Source organism: Podarcis gaigeae, assembly GCF_964106915.1.
Source record: "Podarcis gaigeae genome assembly, chromosome: 4".
Taxonomy (NCBI): Eukaryota; Metazoa; Chordata; class Lepidosauria; order Squamata; family Lacertidae; genus Podarcis; species Podarcis gaigeae.
Window position 1 is genome coordinate 53,444,968 of NC_139677.1, and position 15,098 is coordinate 53,460,065.

Consider the following 15,098-nt stretch of genomic DNA (forward strand, 5'->3'; position numbering starts at 1 on the left):
ATGGTCCAAGTATCAGCGTGTTTTTACATGAGTAAAATGTGTCCTTTTATTTAAAATGCATCTCTGGGTTATTTGTGGGGCATAGGAATTCGTTCATTTCCCCCCCTCAAAATATACTCCGCCCCCCCACAAAGTCTGAGGGACAGTGGACCAGCCCCCTGTTGAAAAAGTTTGCTGACCCCTACACACACAGACATAAATCTGAAATCAGAAAGGACATTATTCAGAAAACCATTTCCACCTCCCAGAACCATATTTTGCTGATGTGACAGTGGCCATTCTCAGCCTACTGCACTAATAAGTCTTCAGTAGACTACCCATTAGAAACATTAGGCACTTTACTTGGCTTAAGGGAAATGGGATTGTTTTACAACATAATCTTATACAGTGTATACATGATAGCATGTATGCTTATTCATCATTGAGCACAACAGAGCTTATGCCCAAGAAAGATGATCACAGTCAATGTTTGTTTGCATTTTTTAGATGTTGTTATTTTATAATGGAAAGGCAAGACATAAGAGCCAAATAAATGTATTTTTAAAATATGTTGCATTTTCTGGTTTTGGTGGTTGGTTTTCATTGTTTTATGTGGTTGAAGTTGCTTTGTGAGGGCTTGGACCTAACAGGGTGTTATTCTTTTTTTATAAAAACAAACAAACAAATGAATATATAACACACTGATTATTATGATTGTCAGGACAATCATCTAGCCTATGGCTACAGTGCAGGCTGATTTCTACAGTGGTACCTCAGGTTAAGTACTAAATTCGTTCTGGAGGTCCGTTCTTAACCTGAAACTGTTCTTAACCTGAAGCATCACTTTAACTAATGGGGCCTCCTGCTGCTTGCCGCGCTGCCGTGGCATGATTTCTGTTTCCATCCTGAAGCAAAGTTCTTAACCTGAAGCACTATTTCTGGGTTAGCGGAGTCTGTAACCTAAAGTGTATGTAACCTGAAGCATATGTAACCCGAGGTACCACTGTACTTGGTGCCATTTAGGCTTGCATTGCTTGTAGTGCCTTCATATTTGAGCACCTCAGGGTATTGCTATGCCATCCACAAAATATCCACATAGAACCTTCTAGGGCAACTTGATTTGGCTTTAAGGAAAGCTATCTGGGAGGAGGTATTTGAAGGTTGTCATTATGAGTGTCAAACACCTGTTCTTTCTATGTCACATATAAACTTGCGCTCATCTGGTGAACTTATCCTATTAGATTGAAAAAAATGTGTGAAAAATTATAAATCCTGCTTTTAGAAATGCTAGTGCATAAAGAAGATAACAAAGGCCAGACAAGTTGTGTACACTAGTGACCTGCCATAATATAATATATACAGGATCCACACACACAGCCTTTCGTAGTATGGAAAATCAATGTGGAGAAATTTGCTCTTATTCCAATCCTTGCATGTTTCAGCACCATAGCAGCACTCTAAATTGATCTTCCAGATGTTGCTGGTGCACATTGCACATTACAGGTGCTTCAGATCAACTCTGGTGCGCAGTAAATAGCTAGCATATACGAGGAAGCTATACTGGGGCAAAACTGAGATCGTTCATGTGGTTTTTGTCCTTTGTGAGACAAGGCTGTTGCCAGAAAGTAATACTGTCAATTGGTATAGGCAGAATTACTCAGAATTAGATCTGTTCTAGGGAGTGCCTAAAAATCACTACTTGTAGAGGCACTTAATCCCCCCACCCCTTTAGAAACAGGAAATGGAGCCCTGAAGGCTTTTGAACTAGAGAGAGTGGGGAGGGGGTATACAGCCCTCTGCCTGACCCAGACTTGGGGGTCTATGTGAGCCTGCTTTTTATTTTTTATTTTATTTTTTTAAAAAAGAAAATCTCTCTTTTTTCTGTTATTTTGGCAGACTTTTTGGAATGTCTGGGAGCTAAGGGCTTTGCTTCATGGAGCAGAATTCTGAAGCAAGAAAAAGAGAAAGTTATAGACTAAACCACAGAAATGTAAACATGTCTGCAGCTAAAATAACTCCACTTTCATTGAAAACACTCCTCGCTCACAATCAGACTTCTGTGTGCTATGCTCAATAAAAGTGCGTTAATAGCAACCAATTAATACATTATGTAACTCTGCTTTTTTATTTATTTTTATTTTTTAAGAGAGCCCAAGACACTTTCAGCCGCTCGTTTTTTAATTAAGAGAGTACTCGAGTTTCTTCTTTGCCTGCTCGCCCTCGCGTCTGCCTGGACTGTCAGCTGGGATTCGTAGCTGGGATTCAGAGCAGAAGGAGGGGGAGAAAAAAAAGAAGGAAGGTAGCTTTCAGGGCTTCAGCCCAGGAGAAGCAACACATGAATGGGGTTTGGTGACGAAAACGGTCCCGAGAAGGGAAATGCGATGGCAACGATCGTGGGAGAAGAGGCATCACGGTAAGATCGCAGCCTGCACGGCTGTTCTTTCCCTAGTACTGGAGCTGATCTGGGAGTGGTGGTGGTTAAAATCGGGCCGATCCCAGACGTTCTCACAGGGCACGATTGGCGCACTCGGTTGTTTACAACTCGAGCTTTCTCGGCGCGCTGCGTTCCCCTAGCCTGCGATGAACCCACGCTGAGCTCTTTTCTGAACCTCAGGTTGTCGCTGCCGAGGCGTTTTCTGTCTAGGATCCGACCGGGTCGTGTTTGAAAACCCTCCTCCAGCTGGATCTTCCTTAGCACGTTTACTCAGAAGTAAACCCCAAGAGCTCTCGCTCCCTCTTGAAGGGAGCATCGCTCAGCACCAAACGGTGTCCGGGCATTTTTAGCCTAGAATATTTAAAACCTATACAGCTCCTGCCCAGAGCTCTTGTAGCAAAAAATTAAAATAAACCTAGGTCCGTGGCTAGGCAGGGAGAAAGTTCTTCAAACTCTTGAAAAGTTGGCGCTTTCCCCGCTCGCCTCTCCATCTTCCAGTCACTTGGGTCCGTCCTTCCCACCGAAGGAGCTTTAGAATCGATAACCTTGGATGGTTGGCTATGGGAGAAGGTGCGTGCTTTGTTTTTGAAGCGATCTTCGCGGCATGGGCGGCCTAAGGCGAACTGGGCCACGCGCACCTTCTCCCCGCGGCGCCCTGCGCCTAGCGCGCTCTTCCCTCAGCCGCCTCCGCTCCCACGTGCGAGCCAAGGACCCCCTTCCCCTCTCACCACAGAAATGGCGGGGGAGCGAGAGCCCCTCGCCGCTGGCGGGCGGGCGCGCGGCAAGCCGCCTCCCACCGGAGCCCATGGCCCGAGTCCCGTGGATGTGGAGGGAGCCGCCGGCTCGCGCAGCCTACGCTAAGTCAACACAGGCGCCGCCGCCTCGCGCGTGTGGCGCGCTCGCTTCTGCCGCTTCTGCCTCAGGAGGCCTGACGGGCCGCCCTCGCTGAGGGGATCAGTCGGACCGCGGGGTGGTGGCGGGGGGGAGGTGGGACGCTCGCCGTGCCATGATTGGAGGCTGCCGGCTGCTCTCGAAGGCCGGAGCCGCCACACGGGGCTGAGCCCTGACGCGAGTCGGGCGGAGTGGTGGGGGAGAGACGTCGTGTGAGCGGGGGGGGGGGGGGGGACGGGACTTCCCCAACTCCTCCGTCAGCCTTTCTTTCCCGCCAGTCCCGGTGCCGGACGCCGTTGCTGCGGGCGCGCTCCCTCCGCTTCAGGGCGGGAGGTAAGTGCTTTCCCGTGTGGGGAGCGAGCGAGAGGCCGCAGGTAGGTGGCGGGAGAGAGGGAGGGAAGGAGCGGGCGCCTGCGCGAGGCTCTCCGTCTGGGCGGCAAAGCGAAGTGTGAGGGCGGGGGGGGGGCGTTGGGTGAGGGTGGCTGCGCTCGGCGGGCAACTTCTGGGCGCGCTGCCTCGGCTCCGCAATGGGGGAAGGAAGAAGCTCGGCGGGCACCTCGGACGCCCCGCAGCCCCGGTCCAGTCTCGGAGCGCCCAGGTGGCTGGAGCGCTTCGACGGCGGCGACTGTCTTCAAGGCGCGGAGAAGGGAGCCTGGGATAGTTCCGTCGGAAGAGCGTGAGACTCTGGATCTCGGGGTCGCGGGTTCGAGCCCCAGGTTGAGCAAAAAGGATTCCTGCATTGCAGGCAGGTGACCCTCGTGGTCCCTTCCGACTCTACGATTTTTGGCTGGCTGGGTTCCTGCTTGGACCTTCCCCGATGAGTCGGAGGGTTTGTCTTTATTTGAGGAGAGGGAAAGGGAGAGGAGCTCTGCACATGCTCAGAGATACCCCGGACTCGTCTTATTTCTTCACAGACTGTGTTAGCACTGAAAAGAACCAGGGCAGTTTTGTGGCTTCTTAAAGTCCCAGCACGGTTCTGAATGGGTTGTGTCCTGCAATCCCCTTCCTCAGATGCATCTGAAAGGAGGACCTGGAGCTCAGCTCCAATGCAGTGTAGGGACCTGCTTTTGGCCTCCAGAGATTTTCTGGAATACTGAATTCCGAATATAGCAAGGCATCTTTCAGGATGCATTTGTGTGTGTGTGTAGCTCTTGCCCTAGATGCAGGACCCGAAGGGAAGAGGCAGGTTCTGGGGCAAGAGAAGGAAAGAAAGGACAGGGGAAGCATTGTGATCTGGCAGAAGTGCTGGTGGTCCCACAGCTCAAGAAGTGTAGAAGGAGACAATACTTTTTGTGTGTGCTACTGTGCTGAATCCTAAAAGCACTTGCTAGCTGCCTCTGAGTACCATACTTGGATGGCTTGTGCTCTTCTTTTGGAGGACAAGATTAAGCATGACCACATTTTTTTTAACCATACCTCCTCCTCTGCCCTTTCTCTCTTGGTAGTGCCACTTGCTGAAGTACTTCTTAAAAATTACCTGCAGAAGTCATACTTTTCTTTTAAAAATTCATCTGAATGTAGTTAAGCCAAAAGGCACTGTACACATGTTTGGGCAACATCCAAGGCAGCTGTGAAAAACACACAGTTTATACATTCATTTTGCCACATGTGAAGTGCTAAAGAACATCCTGCACTTTTGAAGTTACTACCTGGTTTTTCTTATTAGTTCCCTCTGTGCCCCAACCTCACCCCCTTTTCCCTCAGCCATAAATTTTTTTCTTGATTTGGCTCTACCTTCTTTTAAGCCAATTCTTAAAAGTTTATTTGTTGCTTAAGTGGAGAATGCTGTATGATTTTGTGGATGCGTACGTTTACTCGCCTTAGTTCTTAAAACAGTATTTTTATTTTTTTCAGTTCTTCATTTTGCTAATTTTATTTTCAGAATGGTTGCTGCATTTGAAACTATTCAGTCAGGATCTTTTGTCACTTAGGTCTGAATGAGTAAAATTAATCAGTTACATTTAAATTCATTCATTTCAGTTATTTCATTTCAGACCCACTGCCATTCTTACTCCCCTTCTGCATCTCTCAGAGCATACATAAACGCATATATGCACACACACTTTGTAGGTAACTACAAGACATCATTCAATTAACTGATACAATGATGCCTTTTTAAATCTGCACAACTCCCTGTCCAAGGTAAAAAGACTCTTAGTTTTGTTCTCCAGCATTTAAGTGTTTGAAGTAATATAATGAATAAGGGTCAGATTTGAGTTTGGTAAAAGGCTCACATTTGGTTTCACAAATGGCACACTCAGATACAGGAAATTAATTTCTGTGATCAGGTGATTGTCAAGTAAATATAAATCATTTTATCAGATGCTCTCAGTATGTGGTAAAATAAGCAATGGCTTCTCTCTATTCATGATTGTATTCACTAGGAACCCCAAGTACTGTAATTGCTGCGTTTAAAATGAAAAAAACCCCAAAACAATTCTGGTTTAAATAGCATTCTGTGGAGTTAACAAAACCTTCAGTGTCGGAATAGTAGTTTGTGTGCTGCATTGTTTTCATGTAGTTTGGAGCCCCACCAGGGAAAGTGGAACAGTTAGGTCTATAGACTGCACATGGAGAACTGTCACATTCCTGAGTTTTAACCCTATAAGCACACATCTATGGTTTGTTTGAAGCAACAGACAAAGAGCGCTTTGAGTTCAGATAAAGAACCAACCCTAAACTCCATTAAGATGTTTTTACCTGGTTTGTGAATATACTGTTATTAACTTAGGTGCATTTATGTTTTGCTTTAGAAATAAAATCCATCTTATCATTGGCACGACATGATACAAAGATTTTTTTGGACATCTTTGTGCATTTAAAGAAGGACAGTTTAAAAGAAATGAATATAGCTGTTACTAACTAGCTAATACTTTAAAACATGACAATTCTTTTATTGTCATAATAGGCAGTGATGGGCAGCAAGCTAGCATTGTTTGGGTCACTTTATTTAAACCCAGTGTGGGAAAATATATGTATGAAGGATTCATTGAATGGGGGAAAGTTCAAATAGTATTTCATAGATTACAACATTGTATAACTCTTCTACTTTGTCAAATCTGCTCCCCAAAGTCAAACAAATCCCATAGTACTGCAAGAACTGTATGGATGATCTGTCATGGTTAGTTTTATATGTAATTAGCTTTTTATCTGAGGATTTTGCTGTTTTGCAAGGTACTCAGTTTTGTTACTTTTTGCTGTCTTGCTTAATCACTTTGGACCTTAATATATTTCTTTATATATCTTTATCAGGATTTCAGTTCTTTCCTGTGTTGAAACACTTTGAGCAGAGTTTGTGTTTAATTTTTTTGATGGTTAAATATAACTGCATAGCAGTGACATGTTACAAAAGCAAAATACATATAGATACAAAGTTTGCCTTTAATATTGTTGTTGGAAATATATTACTTTCTCTTAGCAGTGGGAAAAATTAATCAGTATGATTAATTAATAAACAAATGCACATTCAAACTTTGCTTATTAGCTTGATTTTAATCAGAGTGATCTCCTATGATCGTGCTTATGACATTGTTCTATGAAATCTGTGCATATCCTTTATCAATCAATTGAAACTGTTGCCACAGTTAAAGTGTTGTTTTTTTACTGTAGTACTGTATTTTAATGGATAAAAAGTAACACTCACAGCACAGTCCTATATATGTCCTATTGTACATGTCTACCCAGAAGTAAGTATAGGATTGCAGTCTTACAACCCAAACCTAAGCATGTCTGTTTAGAAGTAAGTCCTACTAAAATCAATGGGACTTACTCTTGGGTAAACTGGTTTCGGATTGCAGCCTAAATTTGCTGACATTCTGAATGCATCCCGAAAAAGAAATGCAATATGTTTACATCATTAATTGAGTTGACTGAGAGTATTCTCTTTCCGTAGAAGCGTTTATATATAAATAACGTATTGGTAGCGCCTCATTTTTCAAGTAATCTACATTTGTAGCCTAATTGGTTTGAATTAGAAATCTGGAAAATATATAGTAGATGAGGCAGTCGACAAAAGCTATAATTAATTTTTAAAATTTAAAATAGGGTTTTGCACTTCACCAGTCAATAAAGATTTTGTCAAATCTGGTGAAATAATGGTCATGTATTTGTGTTATTAGAGTTACAAAGAAAATAATCAACAGGTTTTCTATATGCACAGATTACATAAAGCAAATTAGATAGCTACCACTGTTACATTAATTTGAAAAAGTTGAAATGAATTATTTATTTTATTATAAATTTATTCTGCTCTTCCTGCAACTCCCTCAGGGTGGCATACATCATCCACCCCACAATGACCCTGTGAGGGTTATTAGGCTGAGATTTTGTGACTAGTCCAATTTCACCTAATGAGTTTTGTGGCTATTAAGGTTTAGAACTTGGTCTGAAATTTTGTTCATTAGACAGTGATGTTTGCCAGTGATGACTTTTTGTGTTCCTTTCTGGAGATGCCTTTCAGGTACCCCGGGGATGGGGGGAACTTGTGCTTCCCTCCATATGTTGTTAGATTCCAACTTCTGTGGCCAATATTCAGGGATGATGATGGGCGCTGTAGACCACCAACAACTGCAAATCCACAGCTCTCCCATCCCTTATTTAGGCAATGGAAGAAACGTTTCTGTGCTTCTAGCTTTGCACCTTGTTGTAACAGGACTTGGGTATAAGCTGCCTTCATCCCTGCCTTTACTAAAGGATAACACCATCATAGAAGTTAGCTTCCACCTATGGTGTAGATTCTACACAGTAGCAGTCTTGCAAGTTCTACAGTATTTGATGGTTTTCCAGTATTTTCAATTGACCAGTCAACGGCTACGATGCTAACCCTACTTTTAAAAACTATACTCCCAAAATGCAAAAGAAAACTAGAGTTTTGCTGAGTGCACGTCCACCCCCCCACCCCGATTTTGTTGTCCTGGTCATGGAATACAAAGGAGGCGGGAGATTTCATAAGTTTTTAAGGGGGACAAAATGTGAGTCTTACAGGCAATGGCAGCAATAGCTCTTCTTAGTGGTAGCTGCTGGCTGCCAGCTTATATCTTGGAAAATAATAGTAGCTACCTACCATCCAGCAGCAACCCGGGGAAAGTTATTCATGCTGCCACAAATCTGACAGCAGCAGCAGAAGCACATTTGTTGCTGAAAGTTTTCATCAAATAAATTTTGCTTCATCAGTATGAAGGGGAAAAAGGGTATTTTAGTCGGCGCTGTTGAGCTCTTTTTTGTTATTTGCATGTCAAAATTAATGGTTACTGATCATCTTTCAGAAATGCTTTCATATAAGTATATATGCACAATTCCCTAATAATGAAGAATAAATGCAGATTAAGATGAACCTTGCTCCATCATATTGTGATCCTCAAACTATAGAGTAGCACCTCCAACCCTCTTGAATCTAAGTAGTAGTAGGTCTAAGTTAATGGACAGAAACCTTGACCATGCAGCAGTCTGAACATTCATGGGGCTTTCTTTTTTGGAAATTACATATATGGCATTATCTGCAATATTGGACACAATAGGCCAAATCCAGCTTCCTCCTAATCCTTTAGTATATGCCTCATTGACCTCAATGGTTTAGTTCTACAGTGTAGATTTTTTACCATGCAGTTTATGGAATTCTTCACATCTGCTTAATTCAAAGAGATTTTCGCCTTCATAAAATAAACACCGGCAGGATATTCCTACCATGTAGTATAAAGATATTTGTCCCTAACTTGGGAGTTCATTCAGTGATGCTTTAATTCTATGATAATTTATTCTGTGGTTTACCTTTATATCAAGGAAATTATACTGGGTGCAGAGCCCCTCTGGTGACCCTGTCTTACTGTAGCTCCAATTCTAGACACCTAAGAAAGGCAGAGCATTCAGTGATGCACATCAAAAACTCCCTAGAAGTTCTCTTTGTATGCTGCCCATGAACTCATATTTCATTTGGCATTCTGTGAAAAGGCAGAATAGAACAAAATTTAATATGTTACTGGTAGCATAGTAAGACTATTGTAGGTATAGTGTTGGCAGCCTAAAATTACTTGGCTAAATATACATGCAAGTTAAAAAGTAGGGAATTGGGTGGGGGTGGGGAAATGAAAGGGTATATATCTAAATAGGGTGTTCTGGATGTATTTGTTGTAAGCTGCATTTTAACTTCTTCTATTTATACTTTTATAGTGGTATGTACGTGTATAATCTGGAAAGTTTGATTGAATACAAGAAATACTAATTTAACAATATGAAAGCCAGGGGGTGTTTTCATCTCTGGACTCAAGTTTGCTCTGAGAGCCAATTGTCACAAATGTGTACTCATAATGAAAAATAAAATAAAATATCCCCTTGGGTCTGGCATTTTTCACATTGACTGGAGAACTAAAAGGATACTTGATCTAGAATAAACATGAGTGACTTTGCCAAAGGTTTGGGCCCCATACCATATCTGAATGAAGGCACCCCCCCCCAATTAATTTCAGTGGAATTTCCTCTGTTTGGGATTGTGCCCTAAAGGGTCCCCCCTCCAAAAAAGCCTTATATTATTACCACATTTTCTGTGTCAGTGTTTTTCTTCTTTTTTTAAGTGGAGATTTGTTACTGGAAATATGTTGCATTTGAATTCTGCTTGTATCAGATAGATCTCTTTCTCAGCATAACTTGATTCCAAGAAGAAGAAAATCCCTCAAGCTTATGGCCCTGATCCAGAGCACCAGGCAGTGAGCTCTGCATTCACAACAGGGCTTTTGAGTTTGTTCTTTCTGACAGCACACCCTCCTCCCCCAGTGGCACCTGACAAGCTGGTCCTGAAAACTCAGGGAACTTCAGAAGTGTCCTTTGTCACAGGCCAAGGAACTGTTGTGGGGGGTTGTGGGGGTAGGGTGGACTGAAGAAGAGTTTGGATTTGATATCCCGCTTTATCACTACCCTAAGGAGTCTCAAAGCAGCTAACATTCTCCTTTCCCTTCCTCCCCCACAACAAACACTCTGTGAGGTGAGTGAGGCTGAGAGACTTCAAAGAAGTGTGACTATCCCAAGCTCACCCAGCAGCTGCATGTGGAGGAGTGGGAATGCGAACCCGGTCCACCAGATTACGAGTCCACTGCTCTTAACCACTACACCACACTGACTGAGGGGTGGTGACAAACTCCAACACACTCTTCTAAAAGGGCTTCCAGGGTAGCAGCCTTGCTAGTTCTGTTGTACAAAACTGAACTCTTTATTTTATATGATACATATAAGTGGGTTCCTTCAGATTTATGAGATACTCTTTGTGTAAGGAAATTATTCCACCTGTACATTACTTGTGTACTTACAGTTTTAGCACTATAACTAAAGGCTGCAATCCAAAATGCATTTAATAGGGAGTGAGCCCCATTGAACACAGCAGGACCTTCTTCCGAGCAAGTATACATAGAATTGCATTGCTAAGTAAACTGCTGAAAGACAAACCATGGAACACTGATGCAGGTGATAAACCCCTGGACATTTCAACAACATTTTGAATACCTGCACATTAGAACTGGCTTCTTCAGGTCAGGCTTATGATTAATCAAGCACTTGTAGGCTTGATCAGCCACATATCTTTCAGTCTGCCCCAACACTTTTAGATGCTCTGCTCCACATCTATTATTAATTATATTTGTAGACCTGCCCTTATAGTGATCCCAGAGCAGTTTTCAGAATATTATAAAATAAACAACAGTTACATTTAAAACTATTTAAAAGAGTTGCCAGAATTTTCTTTCAAAAATACTAGGTAGAACTGGGGACAGAACAAAGACAAAATCTTGTAGGGCAGAGCCAGAACATGGGTTTGATAGCAGAAAATCTTGGTCAAACTAGATCAGATGTTTAGACCCTTCAGAAAAATGACAAGGATTTATTATTATTATTATTAGTTTTGGGGAGATGGGAAACACATCTACTGAATATTTATTAGTTTCTTTTAAGTGTTTCTGAAAATAGATAGCTGCAACCCATGTCTTGCTTGAGTAGAATAATCTTTGGAAGGTCAGCAATTCTTGAAGGACAGCAATGGACAGTTGGAGTGAAGCTGTGGTGCTACTGTCAAGAATTTCCTATCCTGATCTTTATGAAATAGCAACTTATAAGGCACATTTGTTGAACTCGTAATAGATACAAATTGTTGGTTTAAAGGTTTATGAATGGGACAGTTCTCTATAGGTACCAATGTCATTCAGGATTGTAGGGTGCTGCATATGTACTGGTCAGGTCTTGTGACCTAAAGGGCTGTATTAAATGCTGGAATTTCCATGCACCCAATCAAACGTCTTCCTGTTCTATTCCCTCCATCTCCCTATGCCCTCAAAATCAGTTCTTGAGAGTTGAGGGATGCTCCAGAGCAGAGTGAGTGAGTGCTTGTGTATGTTGTTGTTGTTATTATTTATTGAATTTATATACCGCCCTATACCTTGAGGTCTCAGGGTGGTTCAGAGAATAAAATGTGTGTCTGTTGGGCAGGAAGGGGAGGGGAAAGAGAAACTGAAAGATCCATTTTATCAGCAAAAACCGCTGGTGCAGCATTGGGTATAAACCAATGTGTTTCATTACAATGTACAGAGCAGTTTAAAAATCCGAAGCAACTGAACTTAAAATAATGGCATGCTTTCTTAAAAGGGCTTATTTCTTATTTGTGGCTGTGTGTACGTTGGCTTAATTGGCTTTAAAAATAGCTACATCATTCCTTTTCTCAAATCGGATTGATAGTGTTTTGGGGGGAAATGCATCAAAATACAGTATTTCCTAAGAAACGACAGGGTAGATATAGGACAGGTATGGATTGTGGCAGTGAGTACACTGTTTTCAACACTAGTGGTGGGACTGCACTGTGCACAGCCCCAGACTGTGCTCAGAGCTGTGCCTCTAGTTTATTTTTCAGGGTTTCATATGGTTGGTTCAAAAAACTTAGTTCTTGAGTTCAAAATCAGATAAAGGAGAACCACTATAATGTTGTCGTTTTTTAATGAAGGCAATAGCTCTTTTATGCACATTCACCCTGTCTTTCTTCAGCAAGGGACAAAGTAGCAGAAGTAGCTTCCAAGTTTGGGATTCCCTTGCTAGATTGAAGCTGCAGGCTGGATTTGGATGTACACCTGGATATTCACATAGTGATGTGCATTTGAATGCAAGGTGTCCTGTGTAACATGTCCTCGTTTCATAAAATGATAGAATTGCACAGCTGAAAGTGATCCCAAGGGTTATCTAGTTCAACTGTCTGCACTACAGGAATCCTGCCCACAATGTTGTATCTTCAGTATAGGTCTTCAGTCTGAGATTCTGTGGAGCATTTTCCTCACGTAAGGAAATAAATACAGCGATGTTGTCCATGACCATGATGTGACCATTTAGTCTTGTGCACCAGCTGAGTATCCCCTCAGCAGAGCCCATGTTCCTTTCTTAACCAGCATTGGCAAATAAAATGGAAATTGCAGTGACTTGACTATATATACACTAGCAGATATTGCTTAGTAATGCTAGCTTTTATGTTGAAGTATTTAGAGAGTTATCATTTTATCTAATGCAGCAAATGCATTTAATTTTTCAGTAGAGGCAGTATGCATAGTACATTGCTACCATTCAGACCTTTGTGAAATACTGTATATCTTGTGAAATACCACAGTGGGTTAAGTGATGGGCCAGTACTATGACTGATAAATAACTGAGCATCATTCACCTGCCATTTTGTATGTTTCAAACACCACTGAGCCAGTTGCTTATGTGGCCAATATAGTCTTACTATGCTACCACTGGTAAAATGAAGAACAATAGTAGGCAAAAATTATGGAAAAAACAGCCCTATTTTAGTAAAAAAGAGAAAGAAATAGGCACACTTATGCAGGGAGCACAGCTAACATGCCATAAGTTCAACTTGGATGATCTATTTTAAGTAGTTTATTACAACACAAGTTTTTGAAGGCAGAAGCCCACTTCATGAAAATTATGAGGTTGATGAAAGTGTGTCTGTGTCTGTGTATGGTGGTATTAGCTAAGTTTTACTCAGAGTAGACCTTTTAAAATTAATGGATGTAGCATAATCATGTTCATTCATTTCAGTTTGTCTGCTTTGAATACCACTGTATGTAAAATTCTGCTATTTTGCAGAGAATTTGTAATAGCAGATGACTTTGTGGTCTTATTCAGGCCCACTTGTTTTACTGCTGCTGATTATATTGTTTTATTTAGCTTTTACACATATGTTTAATATTGATGTTATGCTGCCTTGCAGATGTAACTATATCAAATAGAAACTAACTATTATATGTATGGATATAGGTACAGATAGCATTAGGTACAGAGGTGGGGGGGGGGAGAGACCAAATTAATAAAGTGAGACCTAAAAGATAACAGAAATGCAAAGAATATATCCTGCTTTCTGAGGTGTGAGACATGGAGTAGGTGTCTCTCAGTGATTTCCCTATAATAATTTTTTTGTCCAGCTCTCTCTCATAAAAGGGTGATTTATTTAGTTAGCTGCCTTGCAAATGCAAACTGGGAATCGAATGCTGAGTTGTGTGCTTCTTGGCTCATGCAACATCACTGGGAGTAAAGATTTTGCAACAGCAACTTAGCTAACAAGTCTCTTGATGATGCATTCGACTGAATGGAGTCCATCCAGCTCTCTCTCTCTCTCTCTCTCTCCTGTTTTGGTACTGCAGGGCTAAAAAGGAATGAAAAGTAATAAAGACCTATTTTGAGCACTAAAATAAGCAGACATGACTCAGAATACTTGCAGTGAATAGAGTGGTGAAGTAAAAAGGTGCCATTTTTACACAGTCATTTTTCTGACCATAATGGCCTTTAAAACTCTTACTAAAATAGCATATTTGCTCAGGCACTTTTCTTGGAAAACTGAGTAAAACGGAGGGGGGGGGACTTTGCAGGATCTGAGCATTTTATTTTCAAAGTTTGACACAAGTTGTGCAAAAGAGACCAATTGGAGGGGAGGGATCAATTTGAGTACTCTTGACAAAATTAATATTTCCTTTGTATCTATTTTGGGCAACCTGCAGTAGTAAGGCAACAGTAGTTAGATTTGGAATTGTTCACTGAATTCCATCTGCATTCCATGCCCCATATGGAAAAGAGAGTATACAGTGGGCATGATATGAAACTGAAAATATGCAGTGACTTGGTCTAATTTTAGTGTTAATTGGGATGCGCAGAGACAGAATCCATATGCACAGACTTTGAGGAAATGGCATCCCATGACTTGATGTAACCAATCATGATGCTTGATTAAAGGAACCTTCGAGACATCAAGACCTCTCCCACCTTGAACGAGCAAACACCCCCTTCCATCACAGGTCCTCATTAACTGGTTCTCACTACACTGGCCTTGAAGGACTGATAAGGAGGCACTTGCATTTGGTGTCAGTGCTTAGGAATTTCTAACAATTCTTTCTAAGACAGACCAGAAAATTCCACTTCAGATGGATTTCTTCTCTACAGGTGGATAGTTCAATGAAAACATTGATCCAGGCTGCATTCACACAGCACTTTGTCCTGTCTTCCTGATGTTTCCTTACCTATGAATTTTTTTGTATCTTATGTGATCTTTCACAGGACATAACAGCCACTCCTGGAAATCTAGTGGAAGTTTAGTCCTCATTTCCATGTTGGTTGTTTCCAGAAAAAATCCACTTGCAGCCCCATTAACTCAGAAAATTGTGGGAGTTTTGTGCTGTAATTTCCCCGCAGTTTTCATTATCACACCATCACTGCTCACATGATGACATTTGGAGTGGTATTCCAGCATGCAGTTCTTTCCCACTGCTTAAAATTTAGTATGACA

General features: G+C 41.8%; 1 protein-coding gene across 6 annotated transcripts in view; it reads left to right on the forward strand.

The window, feature by feature from the left end:
• The first annotated feature begins 2,162 nt into the window (after positions 1–2,162).
• ERG (ETS transcription factor ERG) overlaps positions 2,163–15,098 on the forward strand; it is a 110,588-nt gene continuing 97,652 nt past the window's right edge. For 2 of the 6 annotated variants that reach the window (XM_083734782.1, XM_083734789.1), the window contains exon 1: positions 3,542–3,637. The gene's annotated coding sequence lies outside the window, so the exon portion shown is untranslated. Of the gene's footprint in view, positions 2,393–3,461; positions 3,638–15,098 lie in introns of those variants that run through there. The other 4 variants (XM_083734788.1, XM_083734787.1, XM_083734792.1 and 1 more) reach the window with 4 other exon arrangements.